The 15,443-nt window shown below is 49.7% G+C and overlaps 1 protein-coding gene across 1 annotated transcript in view; it reads right to left on the reverse strand.

Moving 5' to 3' along the window:
* Positions 1-15,095, reverse strand: part of LOC119967902 (membrane-spanning 4-domains subfamily A member 18-like) — a 49,032-nt gene extending 33,937 nt beyond the window's left edge. Inside the window, exons 1-3 of the mRNA XM_038800999.1 lie at positions 13,430-15,095; positions 9,283-9,418; positions 4,288-4,419 (exon numbers count right to left, since the gene is read on the reverse strand). The gene's annotated coding sequence lies outside the window, so the exon portion shown is untranslated. The remainder of the gene's footprint in view (positions 1-4,287; positions 4,420-9,282; positions 9,419-13,429) is intronic.
* Between the last annotated feature and the right edge of the window lie 348 nt (positions 15,096-15,443).

Raw genomic sequence — 15,443 nt, forward strand, 5'->3', positions numbered from 1 at the left:
AGGTGGGTGAGAGTGTGTGTGTGAGAGGTGGATGGGTGTGTGTGTGAGAGGGGTGGGTGAGAGTGTGTGTGGTGCATGAGATTGTGTGTGGTGGGTGAGAGTGTGTGTGTGGTGGGTGAGAGTATGTGTGTGGTGGGTGAGAGTGTGTGTGGTGGGTGAGAGTGTGTGTGTGTGGTGGGTGAGAGTGTGTGTGGTGGGTGAGAGTGTGTGTGTGTGGTGGGTGAGAGTGTGTGTGTTGCATGAGATTGTGTGTTTGTGTGTGGTGGGTGAGAGTGTGTGTGTGTGTGTGTGAGAGTGTGTGTGGGGTGGGTGAGAGTGTGTGTGTGTGTGTGGTGGGTGAGAGTGTGTGTGTGGTGAGTGAGTGTGTATGTGAGGTGGGTGAGAGTGTGTGTGTGAGGTGGGTGAGTGTGTGTGAGAGAGAGGTGGGTTAGTGTGTGTGTGAGAGAGTGGGGGAGAGGAGAGTGAGTGTGTGCAAGAGAGAGGGGTGAGTGTATGTGTGAGAGAAGGGAGTGAGTATGTGAGAGAGAAGGGAGTGAGTGTGTGCGAGAGAGAGGGGAGTGAGTGTGTGAGTGAGAGAGAGAAGGGTGTGTGTGAGAGAGAAGGGAGTGAGTGTGTGAGAGAGAGAGGGGAGTGAGTGTGTGTGAGAGAGAGAAGGGTGTGTGTGAGAGAGAGGGGAGTGAGTGTGTGTGAGAGAGAGGGGAGTGAGTGTGTGTGACAGAGAAGGGAGTCAGTGTGTGTGTGACAGAGAAGGGAGTGAGTGTGTGAGAGAGAGAGAAGGGAGTGAGTGTGTGTGTGAGCGAAGGGAGTGAGTGTGTGAGAGAGAGAGGGGAGTGAGTGTGTGAGAGAGAGAGAGAAGGGAGTGAGTGTGTGTGTTAGAGAAGGGAGTGAGTGTGTGTGAGAGAGAGGGGAGTGAGTGTGTGTGAGAGAGAGAAGGGAGTGAGTGTGTGTGTTAGAGAAGGGAGTGAGTGTGCGTGAGAGAGAGAAGGGTGTGTGAGAGAGAAGGGAGTGTGTGTGTGAGAGAGAGAAGGGAGTGAGTGTGTGTGAGAGAGAAGGGAGTGAGTGTGTGTGTTAGAGGAGGGAGTGAGTGTGTGTGAGAGAGAAGGGAGTGAGTGTGTGTGTGAGAGAGAGGGGAGTGAGTGTGTGTGAGAGAAGGGAGTGAGTGTGTGTGAGAGAAGGGAGTGGGTGTGTGTGATAGAGAAGGGAGTGTGTGTGTGAGAGAGAGAGAAGGGTGTGTGAGAGAGGGGATGAGTGTGTGTGTGAGCGAAGGGAGTGAGTGTGTGAGAGAGAGAGAGGAGTGAGTGTGTGAGAGAGAGAGAAGGGAGTGAGTGTGTGAGAGAGAGAGAAGGGAGTGAGTGTGTGTGAGAGAGAAGGGAGTGAGTGTGTGAGAGAGAGAGAAGGGAGTGAGTGTGTGTTAGAGAAGGGAGGGAGTGTGTGTGAGAGAGGGGAGTGAGTGTGTGTGAGAGAAGGGAGTGAGTGTGTGTGAGAGAGAGAAGGGAGTGAGTGTGTGTGTTAGAGAAGGGAGTGAGTGTGTGTGAGAGAGAGGGGAGTGAGTGTGTGTGAGAGAAGGGAGTGAGTGTGTGAGAGTGAGAAGGGAGTGAGTGTGTGAGAGAGAGAAGGGAGTGAGTGTGTGTGAGAGAAGGGAGTGTGTGTGTGAGAGAGAAGGGAGTGAGTGTATGTGAGAGAAGGGAGTGAGTGTGTGTGAGGAGAAGGGAGTGAGTGTGTGTGAGAGAGAGAAGGGAGTGAGTGTGTGTGAGAGAGAGAAGGGTGTGTGAGAGAGAGAAGGGTGTGAGAGAGAGGAGTGAGTGTGTGTGAGAGAGAGAAGGGAGTGAGTGTGTGTGAGAGAGAAGGAGTGAGTGTGTGTGTTAAGGAGGGAGTGAGTGTGTGTGAGAGAGAAGGGAGTGAGTGTGTGTGTGAGAGAGAGGGGAGTGAGTGTGTGTGAGAGAAGGGAGTGAGTGTGTGTGAGAGAAGGGAGTGGGTGTGTGTGACAGAGAAGGGAGTGTGTGTGTGAGAGAGAGAGAAGGGTGTGTGAGAGAGGGGAGTGAGTGTGTGTGTGAGCGAAGGGAGTGAGTGTGTGAGAGAGAGAGGAGTGAGTGTGTGAGAGAGAGAGAAGGGAGTGAGTGTGTGAGAGAGAGAGAAGGGAGTGAGTGTGTGTGAGAGAGAAGGGAGTGAGTGTGTGAGAGAGAGAGAAGGGAGTGAGTGTGTGTTAGAGAAGGGAGTGAGTGTGTGTGAGAGAGGGGAGTGAGTGTGTGTGAGAGAAGGAGTGAGTGTGTGTGAGAGAGAGAAGGGAGTGAGTGTGTGTGTTAGAGAAGGGAGTGAGTGTGTGTGAGAGAGAGGGGAGTGAGTGTGTGTGAGAGAAGGGAGTGAGTGTGTGAGAGTGAGAAGGGAGTGAGTGTGTGAGAGAGAGAAGGGAGTGAGTGTGTGTGAGAGAAGGGAGTGTGTGTGTGAGAGAGAAGGGAGTGAGTGTATGTGAGAGAAGGGAGTGAGTGTGTGAGGAGAAGGGAGTGAGTGTGTGTGAGAGAGAAGGGAGTGAGTGTGTGGTGAGAGAGAGAAGGGGTGTGTGAGAGAGAGAAGGGTGTGAGAGAGAGGAGTGAGTGTGTGTGAGAGAGAGAAGGGTGTGTGAGAGAGAAGGGTGTGTGAGAGAGAGAAGGGAGTGTGTGTATGAGAGAGAGAGAGAAGGGTGTGTGAGAGAGAGAAGGGTGTGAGAGAGAGAAGTGTGTGTGTGTGAGAGAGAGAAGGGTGTGTGAGAGAGAAGTGTGTGTGTGTAAGAGAGAGAAGGGTGTGTGAGAGAGAAGAGTGTGTGAGAGAGAGAAGGGAGTGTGTGTGAGAGAAGGGTGTGCGTGAGAGAGGGGTGAGTATGAAAAGTGTGAGAATGTGAGAGAGAGACTTGAATGTCTGTGTAAGAGTGCTGGGTGAGTGGGTCCGATATAAGAAACTGCTTTCCAGCATTCCTCTTCTTAAAAATGGCTAAAAGTAAGACTGAAAGTATTTTTTTAATAAGTCATTTTAAAATTATTAGCAGATTACCCAATCCTAAAGTGGTTACTCCTTCCAGGGTTTAATGTTAAAGGGCATGAGGGGGTGAGGAGGGATTTGTTGTGGCGTGACCAGGGATTAATGTGAGCGGGTTATTAGCTGGTGAATGTATTTGTCACTCAGTGCCTCTTCCTAATTCTTAATATACGGATAGATACAGCTGGAAAAGATTTGTTTATATTTGATATGTGTTCACACCCATTTCACAGTGAGAAAGGGTCGCGGACATTATGAGAACACTTGAGGGTTCCCCAATACTCTTGGGAGGTCACTAGGGGTTCCATTGGTGGAAAATTTTGGGAAACCCTGGTCGAGAACATACAGAGTTGATGTGGGACTGAGTACAGTACTGCCCAAATGTAAAAGAGTACATGATCCGCACCCAGGGTCAGTCCAGCGTTGGACAGAGTTGTGTGCACCAGTAGGCACGGAGACAGCCTCCAACTTGCACCCTGTATCTTTGTCAATAAAAACTTTCCGTTAACCTGTGTATGAGTACAAGGACTTCTTCAGACCTACAACACCCTACACCATTGATTAGAAACCAAATTGGACCAGCCACATTAATACTGTGGCTACAAGAACAGGTCAGAGGCTGGGAATCCTGCGGAGAGTAACTCACCTCCTGACCCCCCCCCCCCCCCCCCCCCCCCCAAAGCCTGTCCACCATCTACAAGGCACAAGTCAGGAATGTGATGGAATACTCTCCACTTGCCTGGATGAGCGCAGCTCCATCAATACTCAAAGCTGGACACCATCCAGGACAAAGCAGCCCCGCTTGATTGCTCCCCTTCCACAAACATTCACTCCCTACCCCACCGACGCAAAGTGGCAACCGTGTCGCACTGCAGGAACTCACCAAGGCTCCTGAGGCAGCACCTTCCAAACCCATGACCGTTAGAAAGCCAAGAGCAGCAGATATCTGGAAATACCACCAACTGGAAGTTCTCTTCCAATCACTCACCACCCTGACTTCGAAATATAGTCGATGTTCTATCACCACCACTGGGACAAAATCCTGGAACTCCTTCCCCAAGTGTGGGCATCTCAACACCACATGGCCTGCAGCAGAAGACAACTTACCTTCTCAAAGGCAATTCAGGACAAACATTAAAAGCCAAACTTCCCAGAAATATCAACATCACAGGTGTTAAAAATGAGGAGTCAAGCTCCTGTGTTTAATTAAGATTATCATCCAAAGAGGTAGAATGGATAAAGAGCAGGATACAAGACTGACAGTTCAAATGCATTTACCTTCAGCTGCTGAGGACTATGCTGGGGTATGGCTGGTGCAGGCCTGTTGAAATGAGGAGTTGCCACTGCCACTGGCTCTGGTGCTGATACGTGCACCTCCAAGGCCTGAGCTGGCTTTTCCTGAACAACTGGCTAGAAGATGAAATTAACATTGTGACATCTTTCATTAGACAGTGTAAATGAGAGAAAACTCCAAACATCTTCTTTTGTGGGAGCCACGAAGAGTCCAACATGAGTTTGTGAGTCAACTAAATGTTACACAGCGGCAGTAGTTCACTACTGGTCTATCAAGCCGGTACCAAACTGACCAGCTCTATTTATATAACAGAAAAGGTTCACAATTGCCCCCCTCCCTTATCGGGGGAGCTCATATTTCCCAAGAACCATGGGTTAAGTGATTGTCTCTACCCAATAGTATAGGAGCAGGTTACATAACATTGAAAAGTCTGCGAACCCTGTATTATAACTCACACCAAGTACCTTTCTCTGTCAGCCAGGACACCCCGACTGAATTCACTAACATACACTGCTTCCCAGTCCAACAACAACTCCATTTACAAATTGCTCGAAGCTCGTGTTCAAAATTCATGGCTTCACCTCAATTTCCCACTTCCTCCAGTCCCTACACCCCTCCCTATCTCTGTAACCTCCTCCAGCCCCTACACCCCTCCCTATCTCTGTAACCTCCTCCAGCCCCTACAACCCTCCCTATCTCTGTAACCTCCTCCAGCCCCTACTACCCTCCCTATCTCTGTAACCTCCTCCAGCCCCGACAACCCTCCCTATCTCTGTAACCTCCTCCAGCCCCTACAACCCTCCCTATCTCTGTAACCTCCTCCAGCCCCTACAACCCTCCCTCTCTCTGTAACCTCCTCCAGTCCCTACAACCCTCCCTATCTCTGTAACCTCCTCCAGCCCCTACAACCCTCCCTATCTCTGTAACCTCCTCCAGTCCCCACAACCCTCCCTATCTCTGTAACCTCCTCCAGCCCCCTACAACCCTCCCTATCTCTGTGACCTCCTCCAGCCCCTACACCCCTCCCTATCTCTGTAACCTCCTCCAGCCCCTACACCCCTCCCTATCTCTGTAACCTCCTCCAGCCCCTACACCCCTCCCTATCTCTGTAACCTCCTCCAGCCCTTACAACCCTCCCTATCTCTGTGACATCCTCCAGCCCCTACACCACTCCCTATGTAACCTCCTCCAGCACAAACAATCCTCCCTATCTCTGTAACCTCCTCCAGTCCCTACAACCCTCCCATTCTCTGTAACCTCCTCCAGTCCCTACAACCCTCCCATTCTCTGCAACCTCCTCCAGTCCCTAGAACCCTCCCTATCTCTGTAACGTCGAGCCCCTACAACCCTCCCTATCTCTGTAACCTCCTCCAGCCCCTACAACCCTCCCTATCTCTGTAGCCTCCTCCAGTCCCTACAGCCCTCCCTATCTCTGTAACCTCCTCCAGCCCTGACAACCCTCCCAATCTCTGTAACCTCTTCCAGCCCCTACAGCCCTCCCTATCTCTGTAACCTCCTCCAGCCTCTACAACCCTCCCTATCTCTGTAACCTCCTCCAGCCTCTACAACCCTCCCTATCTCTGTAACCTCTTCCAGCCTCTACAACCCTCCCTATCTCTGTAACCTCCTCCAGTCCCTACAACCTTCCCTATCTCTGTAACCTCCTCCAGTCCCGACAATCCTCCCTATCTCTGTAACCTCATCCAGCCCCCTACAACCCTCCCTATCTCTGTAACATCCTCCAGTCCCTACAACCCTCCCATTCTCTGTAACCTCCTCCAGTCCCTAGAACCCTCACTATCTCTGTAACCTCCTCCAGCCCCTACAGCCCTCCCTATCTCTGTAACCTCGAGCCCCTACAACCCTCTCTATCTCTGTAACCTCCTCCAGCCCCTACAACCCTCCCTATCTCTGTAGCCTCCTCCAGTCCCTACAGCCCTCCCTATCTCTGTAACCTCCAGCCCCTACAACCCTCCCTATCTCTGTAACCTCCTCCAGCCCTACAACGCTATGTAATCTCCTCAAGCCCCTATAATCCTCCCTAACTCTGTAACCTCCAGTCATTGCAACCCTCCCAATCTCTGTAACCTATTCAAGCCTTTAAAACTTTTCTTATATATCTAATCTCCTCCAGCCCCTATAATTCTCCATATCTATAACTCCGAAGGTCCCTAGAAGCCTCCCCATCTCTGTAACCTCCTCCAGCCCCTACAACCCTCCCTATCTCTGTAACCTCCTCCAGCCCCTACAACCCTCCCTATCTCTGTAACCTCCTCCAGCCCCTACAACCCTCCCTCTCTCTGTAACCTCCTCCAGTCCCTACAACCCTCCCTATCTCTGTAACCTCCTCCAGCCCCTACAACCCTCCCTATCTCTGTAACCTCCTCCAGCCCCCTACAACCCTCCCAATCTCTGTAACCTCCTCCAGCCCCTACACCCCTCCCTATCTCTGTAACCTCCTCCAGCCCTTACAACCCTCCCTATCTCTGTGACCTCCTCCAGCCCCTACACCCCTCCCTATCTCTGTAACCTCCTCCAGCCCCTACACCCCTCCCTATCTCTGTAACCTCCTCCAGCCCCTACACCCCTCCCTATCTCTGTAACCTCCTCCAGCCCTTACAACCCTCCCTATCTCTGTGACCTCCTCCAGCCCCTACACCACTCCCTATGTAACCTCCTCCAGCACAAACAATCCTCCCTATCTCTGTAACCTCCTCCAGTCCCTACAACCCTCCCATTCTCTGTAACCTCCTCCAGTCCCTACAACCCTCCCATTCTCTGCAACCTCCTCCAGTCCCTAGAACCCTCACTATCTCTGTAACCTCCTCCAGCCCCTACAGCCCTCCCTATCTCTGTAACCTCGAGCCCCTACAACCCTCCCTATCTCTGTAACCTCCTCCAGCCCCTACAACCCTCCCTATCTCTGTAGCCTCCTCCAGTCCCTACAGCCCTCCCTATCTCTGTAACCTCCTCCAGCCCTGACAACCCTCCCTATCTCTGTAACCTCTTCCAGCCCCTACAGCCCTCCCTATCTCTGTAACCTCCTCCAGCCTCTACAACCCTCCCTATCTCTGTAACCTCTTCCAGCCTCTACAACCCTCCCTATCTCTGTAACCTCCTCCAGTCCCTACAACCTTCCCTATCTCTGTAACCTCCTCCAGTCCCGACAACCCTCCCTATCTCTGTAACCTCATCCAGCCCCCTACAACCCTCCCTATCTCTGTAACATCCTCCAGTCCCTACAACCCTCCCATTCTCTGTAACCTCCTCCAGTCCCTAGAACCCTCACTATCTCTGTAACCTCCTCCAGCCCCTACAGCCCTCCCTATCTCTGTAACCTCGAGCCCCTACAACCCTCTCTATCTCTGTAACCTCCTCCAGCCCCTACAACCCTCCCTATCTCTGTAGCCTCCTCCAGTCCCTACAGCCCTCCCTATCTCTGTAACCTCCAGCCCCTACAACCCTCCCTATCTCTGTAACCTCCTCCAGCCCTACAACGCTATGTAATCTCCTCAAGCCCCTATAATCCTCCCTAACTCTGTAACCTCCAGTCATTGCAACCCTCCCAATCTCTGTAACCTATTCAAGCCTTTAAAACTTTTCTTATATATCTAATCTCCTCCAGCCCCTATAATTCTCCATATCTATAACTCCGAAGGTCCCTAGAAGCCTCCCCATCTCTGTAACCTCCAGTCCCCATAACCCTCCCTATCCCTGTAATCTCCTATAATCCTCTGAGATCTCTGTGCACCTCTAATTCTACCTTCTTGAATATCCCCCAATGTTATTTGTCCACTATTGGCAGCTGTGCCTTAACTGCCTGAAGCCTAAACTCCATAAACCTCTGCCCCTCTCTCTCTTTTTAAGATGCTCTTTAAAACCTCTCTCCTTGACCAAACTTTTAATTTTCTGTTCTAGTATCTCTTGGCTAGATATTAAATTTTGTTTGATTCTGCCTCTTGTGAAATGCCTTGCGATGTTTCACTTTGTTAAAGGTTATATATCAATGCAAACTATTGTCTGAAATGGCCCTGCACAGGAGAGAACTGCGACGCCTTTCAAAACCAATGGGAAATGTTACCCGTGATTGCTAATTGTCAGCTTGGCTGATTTGATGGACTTGTCAGAGTTGGAAGGCTAAGAGTTTCATGTCCATCCCATGACCGGAAACGATAGTCTAGGCTAATTCTCCAGTCGTGGGGGAGTGGCCTGGGGTATTGACCTTTAGGATAGTCCTGCTAATCCATTCCACTGAAAGGTAACAACAAGCTGCATTTTCCTGGCATCTTTAACATAGGTGCTTCCCGGGGACATTTATCAAACAAAATTTGACACCAAGCCACGTGAAAAGAAAAAGCTTCGTCAAAGAGGGGCTTCTTAAAGGATGGAGAAAGGCAGAGAAAGATCGAGAGGGGCAGAGAGGTAAAATTCCAGTCCTCCTGGTCAAGGCGGTAGAAGGCATGACTGCCAATAGCGGAAATCAAGAATATGCATGGCCATAGAATTAGAGGACGGTAGAGATTTTGGAGAGTTGCAGGGGGATGGAGGAAGTTACAGAGATAAGGATGGGTGTGAGGCTGTGATTAAAGGATGAGAATTTTAAAATGGAGGGCAGCATGTGGTCATTCCTTTTTTGATTTTTTTCCAATTAAGGGGCAATTTAGCCTGGCCAATTCACCTAACCTGCATATCTTTGGGTTGGGAGGGCGAGACCCATGCAGACACGGAGAATGTGCAAACTCCACACTGATAGTGACACGGGGCCGGGATTGAAGCCGGGTCCGCGGCGCCGTGAGTCAGCAGTGCTAACCACTGCTCCACCGTGCTTCCCAAAGTGGTCACCCCTAACATATAGACAATGGGACGGAAGAGAGGCAGTGAAACACAAATAGAATGAAGGAACAGCGGCCAAATGCCCAGTGGTGCAAAGCGACCGCAGAATACAGGGCATGCTTTTCTGGAAGGTTTCATGTACTTACATTGAATGATAGGTGAGGCCGCTTGGGTGAATTTGGCCGCACGGTCACATCATTAGGCACTTGCATTGCCTCAGTACTCTCAATGGCTTGTGGTGGGACATCACTGCTCCAGTTGCCTACAGTCGGATCATCCAAGCTGGAAACATCATTAATAAAGATCAATAGGTTTCAAAAACAGTTTTTCTTCAACAGTGCTTGAATTAAATTAATCTTCATAAAGAGTGCTTTAAGGAGGCTGCACGAAATGCAGATTGAAATGTTTTAATCATTGAAGGGATATGGGTGTCACTGGCTAAGCCAGCATTCATTGCCCATCCCTAACTGACCTTGAGAAGGTGGTGTTGAGTTGTCTTCTTGAACCGCTGCAGTCCATATGGTGTGGGTACACCCACCTTGCTGTCAGGGAAGGAGCTCCAGGATTTTGGCCTTGCAACAGTGAAGGAACGGCGATACACATCAGGATGGTGAGTGCCAGGGCAGCACGGTGGCGCAGTGGGTTAGCCCTGTTGCCTCACGGCGCCGAGGTCCCAGGTTCAATCCCGGCTCTGGGTCACTGTCTGTGTGGAGTTTACACATTCTCCCCGTGTTTGCGTGGGTTTCACCCCCACAACCCAAAGATGTGCAAGCTAGGTGGATTGGCCATACTAAATTGCCCCTTAATTGGAAAAGTGATTTGGGTACTCTAAATTTATTTTTAAAAAAGGATGGTGAGTGCCTTGGAGGGGACCCTCCAGGTGGTGGGGTTCCGATGTATCTGCTGCTCCTGTCCTTCTAGATGATAGAGGTTGTGGGTTTAGGATGGCATGGTGGCACAGTGGTTCGCCAGCGCCAGGTTCGATTCCAGCCGTAGGTGACTGTCTGTGGGGAGTTTGCACTTTCTCTCCGTGTCTGCGTGGGTTTCCTCCGGGTGATCCGGTTTCCTCCCACAGTCCAAACATGTGCAGGTTAGGTGGATTGGCCACAATAATTTCCCCTTGGTGTCCAAAGGTGATGTTACGGGGATAGGGCAGAGGATTGGGCTTAGATAGGATGCTCTTTCAGAGGGTCGGTACAGACTCAATGGGTCTCCACCTGCACTGCAGGAATTCTACGGTTTGGAAGGTGCTGACGAAGGAAACTTGGTGAGTTCCTGCAGTGCATCTTGTGGATGGCACACACGACTGACACGGTGCGTCGGTGGCTGAAGGAGCAAATGTTCGTGGAAGGGGAGCAATCAAGCGGGGCTGCTTTGCTCTGGATGGTATCGAACTTCTTGGAGTGTTGTTGAAGCTGCACTCATCCAGGCTTGTGGTGAGTAAAATCCATCACACTCCTGACTTGTGTCTCTTAGCTGGTGGACAGGCTTTGGGGAGTCAGGAGGTGAGTTACTCACTGCAGGATTCCCAGCCTCTGATCTATTTTAGTAGTTACGTTATTTATCATGGAATTATAGAATTCCAACAATGCAGAAGGCGGCCATTTGGCCCATTGAGTCTGCAGCAACTCTCCGAAAGAGCACCCCACCCAAGCCCACTCCCCAACCCATTCCTGCAGCCCCATCCAACCTGCACATCTTTGGGCACCAAGGGGCAATTGATCATGGCCAATCCACCTAACCCGCACAACTTTAGACTGCGGGAAGAAACCAGAGCACCTGGAGGAAACCCATGCAGACACAGGGAGAACGTGCAGACTCTGTAGACTATGAGGCAGCAGTGCTAACCACTGTGCTACCCTTGTGATCCAGCACTGCTAGCTAAGCTGTTCCAGTACAGTAACAACATCAACAGGGAGTGCAGCGAAGGTTTACCAGACTGATTCCAGGGATGGCAGGACTGCCATATGAGGAGAGATTGACGAGGTTGGGATTGTTCTCGCTGGAGTTCAGAAGAATGAGGGGGTTCTCAGAGAGACTTATAAAATTCAGGGAATTTTATAATGGGATGCAGGGAAGATGTTACCAATGATGGGTGTGTCCAGACCAGGGGTCACAGTCTGAGGATTCAGGGTAAACCATTTCGGACAGAGATAAGGAGACATTTCTTCACCCAAAGAGTGGTGAGCCTGTGGAATTCATTGCCACAGGAAGTAGTTGATGCTAAAACATTGAATATATTGAAGAGGAGCCTGGATATAGCACTTGGGGAGAATGGAATCAAAGGCTATGGGGAGAAAGCAGGATTAGGCTATTGAGTTGGATGATCAGCCATGATCGTGATGAATGGCGGAGCAGGCTCGAAGGGCCAAAAGGCCTCCTCCTGCTCCTATCTTCTATGTATCTACCCGGCAATGTGTAAAATTGCCCAGTTATGTCCTGTACACAAAAAGCAGGATAAATCCAATCTGGCAAATTACCGCCTCATCAGTTTCCTATCTATTATCAGTGAAGTGATGGAAGGGATCATCAACAGTGTTATCAAGCGGCACTTAGCAATAATCTGCTCACTGATGTTGAGTTTGGGTTTTGCCAGGGCCACTCGGCTCCTGATCTCATTACAGACTTGGTTCAAACATGGACAAAAGAGCAGAACTCCTGAAGTGAGGTGAGTGACTGCCCTCATTTCAAGGCCAAATATGGCTGAGTATGGCATCAAGGGGTCCGAGCGAAACTGGGGTCAATGGGAATCAGGGGAAACTCTCCACTGGTTGAAGTCATACCTAGCACAAACAAGAAAGATGGTTATGGGTATTGGAGGTCAGTCATCACAGCTCCAGGGAGTGTCCTAGGCCCAGCCATCAAAGACCTTTTTTCCATTGTGAGGTCAGAAGTGGGGATGTTTGCTGATGATTGAACAATCTTCAGCACCATTCACAACTCCTCAGATAATGAAGCAGTCTATGTCCAAATGCAGCAAGACTGGGACAATATCCAGGCTTGGGTTGACAAATGGCAAGTTACATTCGCACCACACAAGTGCCAGTCAATGAGTATCTCCTACAAGAGAGAATCTAACCATTACACCTCGACAATCCAGGGCATTACCATCACTCGATCCCCCATTATCAACATCCTGGGGGATGCCATTGACCAGAAACTCAGTCAACCAGACATAAGGGGCAGCACGGTGGCACAGTGGTTCGCACTGCGGTCTCACTGTGCCAGGAGTTTGCACGTTCTCCACGTTTCTGCGTGGGTTTCCTCTGGGTGCTCCGGTTTCCTCGCACAAAGATGTGCAGGTTAGGTGGATTGGCAATGCTAAAATTGCTCCTTGGTGTCTAAAGATGTGCAGGTTAGGTGATGGGTGTTGTACGGGAATAGGGCGGGGGAGTAGGCTCCACAAATTTCCCTATCCTCAATGATGGGGAGGCCCAGCATATCAGTGTAAAAGATTTGTGGAGCCTTCTCCTCCATTGAGTTGTTAAATTGTTCACCACCATTCAATGCTTATATCTGAATTATTGTTTATGAGATTGCTTAGCTCTATCACTTTCTGCTTCTGCTGTTTGGCATGCAAGTAGTCCTATGTTGTAGCTTCACCAGGTTGACACCTCAGTTTTAGGTATGTCTAGTGCTTCGAGCATGCCCTACTGCACTCTTCATTGAACCTGGGTTAGTGGTAATGGTGGGGGATATGCTGAGCCATGAGGTTGCAGACTGTGGTTGAATACAATTCTGCTGCTGCTGATGGCCCACAGCACCTCATGGTTGCCCATTCTTAAGTTGCTAGATCTGTTTGCAATCTAATCTATTTTCCACATACAATAGACGGTATCCTCAATGTGAAGACGGGACTTTATCTCCACAAGGACTCCTACCAATACTATCATAGACAGATGCATCTGCGGGAAGTAGGGATGAGGTCAAGTATGTTTTTCCTACTTGTTATTCCCCTCGCATGTCATAGACCCAGTCTAGCGGCTCTGTCCTATAGGACTCGGCCAGTTTGATCAGGAGTGGTGCTACTGAGCCACTCTTCATGATGGACATCGAGTCCCCCAGCCAGAGTATATACTGCACCCTTCCCACCCTCAGTTCTTCCTCCAAGTAGTGTTCAACATGGAACAGTACGGATCATATATGCCCATGAGGTGCAAATTTAACATGATATATGCACATTGTAACTCCGAAAACACTCCAAAGCATCTTGCATACTAATAATAGATACTAGTGCACATTGAATGACACCAATATTTTAAAAAATGATTGGCACATGCAATTACCACTCACTCAGAGCTTGAATCCTCCCTATCAGTGGTATCCTCCTTCTGGTTCAGCATCCTCCTTCAGATATATTCACCGACTCTGGTATTTGCTTTTCTTTTTTCAGGTGTATGATTCTCTCCCAGATATTGTATCCCTCTCCTTCGAATGTTATATATCACTTTTTCAGATGTGTATCACTGTCCCATGAGTTGGCGATCGCTCTTATCGGTTTTGTATATCACTCGGAAGTGTTATTTATCACTCAGGTGTATATAAATCTTGGTATTGTATAGGTCTCCCTCAGGTATATTTCACTCTCTCAGGTGTATATGACTCTGTTGGGTGGCTAGCTGTCCCTCAGATATTATATACGGCTTTTCCTGGTGCACTTTTCTTTTTGTCTTGGCTTTCCCCTCAAATTTCTGTCATTTGTTCTTTTCTCTCTGTTTCCCACCCCTCTCTCTCTCTCATTTGCTGTAACCTGGAGCTCTCAGGTGTTGTTACATTACATTACTCCTTTTCTTTTGGAGCTATTCTCTCCACTCCCAAATATTCCACTCTTCCCACGGTGCAGTGTGCTCCTCTTGTACAAGCGTGCTCTCCTGTCAGGTGCAAGATGCTTCTCTAACTGTGCGTACAATCCTCTCTTGAGTAATGTATCCCACTTCGGTCTTGGTCGTTGTTTGCCCCTCTATATGTTTCTGTTCACTCTCTCAGGTGTAGTATTGGTTCTGGACTTATCCCTACACTGCCTGCTATTGTGTGCTCTCTACCTTGCTCTCATGTAATTCCAGCCCTTGGTTATTGCTCCCCTTTCCTGTTTCCTTGGTGATCTCCAGTGTCTGCCTCTCCTTCAGGTGCTCTATCCTCTTTCTCTGAGGAAGCTGTGTGCTTCACTTGTAACTCTCACTTATTACAGTTCTCTCTCAGCTCTTTCCTCCAGTCTCAAGTTATATATATCTTCTTCCCCAGGTGGCTCAACCTCTCTCAGGAGTTTGCCCTCGACTTCAATTCCAGAATTTATATGTATTTACTTGTCTGTTTACTGATGAAGATATTTTCACCTCTTTCATAGGATTTGTTCCTCTATCTCTCCTAGGTGCTTTCTTAGCTGTAAGATATTCTCTGGAATGTTTTCTCTCTCCGAGATACAAGTCCCTCTCAGTTCAATATCCTCTCAGAAGTATGTTTCTTTTGAGTGTACTTTTCTGAAGATGTTTTCTCCTCTCTCAGGTGTGGTTGTCACCTGTGTCTCAGATGTTAGCAGCACTGCCTCTCCTCCTATGTTGCCTGCTCTATCTCTCTCTCAGGTATTGGCACCTCTGACTCAGCCCAGCATTCACAGCACTATCTCAGGAATTGATGTTTCTCTCTCAGGCGAGATCTCTCCCCTCCTCTCGCTCTCAGGTGATGTCTCTCCCTCTCTCTCAGGTGAGATCTCTCCTCCTCGCTCTCTCAGGTGATGTCTCTCCTCCCTCTCTCAGGTGATGTCTCTCCTCTCTCTCGCAGGTGATCCTCTCTCCCAAGCGTTAACTCTCTGAGATGCGTCTCTTCTCCCAGGCGAGATCTCCTCTCTCAGGTGATGCGTCTCTTCTCCCAGGCGAGATCTCCTCTCTCAGGCGAGATGTCTCCTCCTCTCTCAAGAGATGTCTCTCTCAGGTGTTGTCTCTCCCCTCTCTCTTCCGTCTCTCTCTCTCTCTCAGGTGATGTCTCTCTCTCCTCTCAGACGATGTCTCTCCCCTCTCTCGGGTGATGTCTCTCCCCCTCACTCTCCCAGGTAATGTATTCCCTCTCTCTCAGGTGGTCTCTCTCTCTGTCTCAGGTAATGTCTCCTCTCTCTCTCAGGCGGTCTCTCTCTGTCTCAGGTAATGTCTCCTCTCTCTCTCTCAGGTGATGTCTCTCCTCCCTCTCAGGCGATGTCTCTCCTCCCTCTCAGGTGATGTCTCTCCTCCCTCTCAGGTGATGTCTCTCCTCCTTCTCGTGATGTCTCTCCTCCCTCTCGTGATGTCTCTCCTCCCTCTCAGGTGATCTCTCCTCC

Source organism: Scyliorhinus canicula, chromosome 6 (assembly GCF_902713615.1).
Source record: "Scyliorhinus canicula chromosome 6, sScyCan1.1, whole genome shotgun sequence".
Lineage (NCBI taxonomy): Eukaryota > Metazoa > Chordata > Chondrichthyes > Carcharhiniformes > Scyliorhinidae > Scyliorhinus > Scyliorhinus canicula.